The sequence below is a fragment of the Priapulus caudatus genome, unplaced genomic scaffold, assembly GCF_000485595.1.
Source record: "Priapulus caudatus unplaced genomic scaffold, Priapulus_caudatus-5.0.1 Scaffold108, whole genome shotgun sequence".
NCBI lineage: Eukaryota > Metazoa > Priapulida > Priapulimorpha > Priapulimorphida > Priapulidae > Priapulus > Priapulus caudatus.
In genome coordinates, this window is record NW_014577169.1 from 164297 (window position 1) to 170086 (window position 5790).

The following is a 5790-nucleotide window of genomic DNA, read 5'->3' on the forward strand; positions in this document are numbered from 1 at the left end:
TCTAGAAAGCATTAGAAGTGAAAATTGGTCTCTGTTTGTGTAATTTGTGCCGATTTCCAGGCTAGAGTTTGGCGTAGCCAGGGTGTCGGGCGCTGTCGGCGCATGTTGTTGTGTGGTAGTGAAATGTGTCGGACACTGTTGTAGGTAATTCGGTATGCATAGGAAGGGGGGGTGGGCTGGGGCCAAAAGGTTTGCGATCGGGAAGCAGTGAGGAGGTCATGAATCTGTAGTTATTTAACATGAATAAAGTGTATGTTGGTGTAGCAAGGAGTAACAGGTATGCGTAGGTTGTTTTTAATTTTAAGTAGTTCGGTTTTTTTCGAGTGCGTTTATTGAGGCCGGCTCCTATACGCGTTCTTACTGGTTGTCACCACTCTCGAGTGCCGTGATCTATCCTTCTCCTGTCGGAATCATCTGCTGCTGTGTCAGCCGGCGGCGGCAGCGCCCCTTATGCGTGCCGAAGCTAGTCGGCGTGCTCTAGCTCGATGGTGGGCTAGCGTCCGCACCACGCTGACGATGCGACATACCAGGGCCTGCTGCGTAAATGCCTCCGCGCTGTGCGGCGGGCGGACAACGGACAGTCGATCAGTGTGGACGATGTCTACGAGGCATACTCAATGTGCATTCAGAGCAGAGAGCGTCGATCTTCGACTCCAACTCCCGAGCTTCTCAAACGAAGTCGCTTTGAGGAAGGCCATAATTATGGATAGCGATCCTCATTACTCATTCGAATGGGTTGGGGGATAAATATAGTCTCTCGTTGATAATGTTAATGCGTCGGTATTGGGGTTTTTTATCTAAAAGCTATGGCGTCAATTCTCTCGGCGGAACCTCATGTTTAGTGCTTTATCTAGACGTGATATAGGCTATGACGCTATAACTCTGTGATTTATTCATGAAAATTAATTGCTACTGGCACATAAAGTACTAATTTTAAATGTAAGAATACAGAATGGAAATCATTGGTACTTTATCGGCGAGAATTACCCTTTACTGTGTATATAAAGCCGCTTGGATAAAAATTAATGTGGAAACCACCAATAGAGGGCGCGGCATAGGCTGTAGTTATAAATGAGAATGATTAAAACAATAAATCGCCCTAAACCCCAACCCGAAATTCTAATAATGAAAAAAATCTTAGCCAAAAATAATACAAATAAATAAGAGACAAAATTAGCCAATCGAGAAGCTGTCCCCTTAGCGCGATTTTCCCCGGGCTTTATCTCTCCCTTGTGCAAAATTTTAGTGTGCGTGGTGCGTCGTTGTGGCGTGTAAAATGGATCGTAAAATTACATGATCTATAGTTGATTTTCGTGTTGAGCAGATCAGATTATGTGATCCTGTGCAGATGAATTCGCCTCCCGACAAACAGGTCAAAAAACGAACAAACAGACAATATTTTTAGACAGTTTCAGTCAGGGGGATTTGTACCGAAGTATTATCATACGCATTTGTAGTACTTCGAAAGCAGGACGCCAAATATCTCAAGATTTGAGTTGGTTATATTACGTACATATTACACAGGATGACTGGTTTCAGCTAATCTTTTATTCATAAAAAAACAATCGTTATCGCGACACGCACACGACATATTTTACGGTTGTAAATCGTATATTAAGTTTTTGCACTTTAATTGCCTATCCCGGTATGTTATGATCGTTTCGAAGGAGTTTTTCTCGCCTTGGACATTGCAGTATTCGCGAAAATGAAAGTTGAAATTTGGAGGCTTATTCAGGATTTCGTGCCTCATCTTTAGATCGCACTCAAAGTTTTCAAAGGTGGAATGGGGCGGGAGTGCGTTGAAGCCGGGTTTTACGCTATGGAGAAAATCGTCGAGATGAGAGGTTTTACTTAGTTCTACCAACCTCTCTATCACATGTTCAAAGCTTTTACGTTATGACCGCGAGTCGGCAAACTTTTAAGATTTGACCCAACAGTGTGTGCGGCGGGGCGAGTGGGATACGCATTTTTCATGTATTGCTGTTTCTCTGAGTGGAGGTTTTCGGCAAATCCTGGCTGAAAAGCACACTTAGTACTACTAGTTAGTATTTTACGCTTGTATCGGTGTGATACAGCACCCGCTTCTACTTCCCTCCTTGATTTAATAAATGCTGTCCATTGCTTCCTCCAAGTCAGTGTCATTACGCCACTAAATAATTTGCTCTTGTGTGCGAGCAAGGATCGCAAACACATCTACGCTGTCATTTGCTTAAAGTTTAGCGAATTCTTACTCAAAATACAGACTCGCTCGCTCACGGAATCATAGCTAGCGCTGCACGGACAACCGTTACGCGAGACGCGTCCTGGAAATGACGGCAACGAAATTGCGCATGTTTGCGCAAGGCGCGCGGGCTTGTTTGGCCAAGCGTGACGTTATGCCAGTTCATATCTTAAATATGACCGCACTTTCTGCACGAAAAACATAACGGAACGCAGACAATTACTATACTGATGTGCTATTTATCTATTATTTACGGTATTCCCAATAGATATTGCGCCTACGCTTCTTTTTTTTTTTTTCTTTTTTAATTTTATTTCTTAAGCATTATGTGGCGTGAGAAAATTGTTACGACGGATTTTATTGCCGCTTCAACACATGCTCAATGGCTCTTTGCTATGCTACGTGGTGCGATTTATTGGCACTCAGGTTAGACAATTTGGGTATTATTTACGTGTATTTGAAAAACAAGTGGAGCCATTTTAGAGGAAATCGCCGACACAAATTCCGAGCCGCAATTATATTATTATTATCATCATCATATCATCATCATCAATTCATTATTCAATTTTTAATTCTGTGGCATTGCAGGATTAATTTTTTATTTATTCGAATAACATATTTTAAACAACGTTGCTGTTCTTGGTAACCCTTTGCTGATTCTATACCTTAGGCATACACGCGTTTCTTTTGTAGTTACGACTGTTTAGTATCACTATCTGCTTCGACTGAGTAAAAACCTAGGCCGATAGTTCAGGCCTTTGGGTTCAGTAGATGAGTAGGTGCGTTACATATAACTTTTTGTAATTGCATAGTCGACATCGAATATCATAATTACCAGGAGTGAATAATAGAGTCTATAATAATCTCGATTATTCACTCCTGATAATGATCAAATACTAAATATTCCACCATTCTTTCTTATATTCTAAGTGGATCGTATCACGTTATGCATAATTGCGGCTCTTACATTTCGTTACATCACGAACAATTGCGCAATGAAGAAAATATTTAAGGCGGAAAGATTGTGTGCACGTTATGGTTGTCCCCATTGCCCGTCATTACTTCGGCTACACATAAGAAAAACCTCCAGGGTCGTATGCCCGTACAGCCATCGTTTGGCCGCAGCTGAGTTTCGTCCTGAAATTTCAGAATAATGAACGAAACAATAACAATAATGAAAACAAGGCGGAGAAGCACATGGATTTGGGCTTTTTGGTTAGAATTTTGAAACTTGGCACACGGCGTAAAAGTCATGAGGTCCTGAGCGATTTTCTGATATAATTGCAAATTTAACAGCGCCACCTTGGCTGGCGTACAGCACCCCTGGCGGTTTAACAGGTATTGCGTTAATGCCACTTCTTCGGTTTTTGGCTAAACACATCAAAATTGTTATCCAGATTTCAGTTAACAAATAGCCCTCATGCTTCGCCATGTATCTACATTATTATTATTAATAATAATATAATAATAATAATAATAATAATAATAAAATAATAACATCGCAAGGACCTCTCCTATCCTTAGCGAAATAAAAGGTGTCACAACAAAGCAAGTACATGCCAAGGCCAAGAGCATCTTATGCAAGCGCCGAAAGAGAATAAGACATATGCGAGCTTCCAACAGAAATGAAGTATGAAAACTTACAGCGCCAAAGCTTGAGTTGCCAAAGGTTGAGAGTTTACTAAGCAGAGTGAGCACTTACTATCAGAATAAGCTCTTCCATGAAGATGCCCAAAATTTCTACCGGCATCTCAAACGGCCAGCAAAAGCACCACCCAAGCGAACCTCCCTGTCAAGAGCGACTCGATCAATTTCTGGCGTGGAATCTGGGAAGTTGGCAACAGGACCACAATACCAATGCCACGTTGATCAAACAAAGAGGAGGACGGCATTCCAGAATGATAGCAAATGGATGTATAGGGGACTGACATTACAATGTGTGAGGTACAGCAGGCCATCAGCGGACCCACAACTGTGAAGTCTCCTAGCCCAGACAAGCTGCACAACTTTTGGATTCAAGCCATTTAAGTTATGCCCTCCATAACAACTAAACCGGGGCCTTGAATGACACCTCAAGATCCAAGCATAGCCCTTAAGTTGTTGACATCAGTAATCACTTTCCTTCTTCAAAAGGCAAGGATACAAAAGAACCAAAAGAATTATTGCACCAATCACTTGGCCTGACACACAGACACACACACACACACACACACACACACACACCCCCCCCCACACACACACACACGAGAAGTTCTTCATTTCATATGCTGACTGATGCACCTGAGTTGAAAACACCTCGTGCCGATGCACGTGTCATCGCCCTAGAAACCACATTGTTCACACATTCTTAACCCTAATGTTATAACCACTGTTATGTATATTCTACACACAAAAGGTTCTGGGCACTGCAAGCAGGTGTAAATAAGAGACTCTCCCTTGTTAGCAAGACCATAATTCAAACGTGCCTCATGACGATCATCGCTTTACATCTAGAAACAATTACTTGCGCGCTTAAGTAGTCTTTCATGCAATCGTCGTTAAGCGTTGGTTCTCGCAGTGCAACGCTCAGTAGACCCACACTGCACGACTAATGACGAGTTGCAGTTCAATTGTACGCAGTCGAGTAGATTGAGAACTTGGAATGCAGCAACAGAAGAAGAATGACGAGAAAATTGGTTAGTGGAGCACGGCGAAAACTAATTGTCGTATACACACATTCAAACGCATTCAACACGCACATGCACGAACAAACACGAATCCGTGTACATACATGCATGCACACACGCACGTACAAACACAAGCAGAAGCATGTCAACACACAAACAAATAAGCGTTCACAAAAAGTACAAGCATACAGACATATAAACAAACAAACAAACACATTCAGTTATGCAGACGCACCCATGCACACACACGTGCGCACACGCGCGCTAGCAACTGCACACCAACAAACAGGTATACAATGTATAAACGCATATGTAGGACAATTGAGTTGGCGGTGAAAAATGATGGTTAGTTGCATTGTTGACAGTGTGCCCCAGAAAGCCTCTATAAATACAGATGCAGCTCGTCGCATTTTTGACACTCGGGATTCCACCGGTAAAAGGTAAGTCATATATAGGTTCTTGACTGTGAGTTCGTTGAGCCGGATAGCACATTATGCACACGTGTATTGATCATGCGTGTGTGCATGTCTTCATGTTTTCTACGAATACGGATTATTAGCGAGATAAATATGTCTGTGCATATAACACCTGTGTACATAATATATATATATATATATATATATATATATATATATATATGCGCGCGCGTGTGTACTTACCAGTTTTCGAGATTATAGCAATTCCTTTGCAATGATTATAATAGCTGGACGTTTTAAGTATCTTTATCCGATTTCAATTCACATGTGACTACACAGTACACACTCACAAACTTGCACAATCACGCACGCACGTGCACCCCCCACACACACGTACACACACACACACACACACACACACACACACACACACACACACACACCAAACACACACTTAGATATGGGTAAGGGTTTCAAGGTTTCAGCT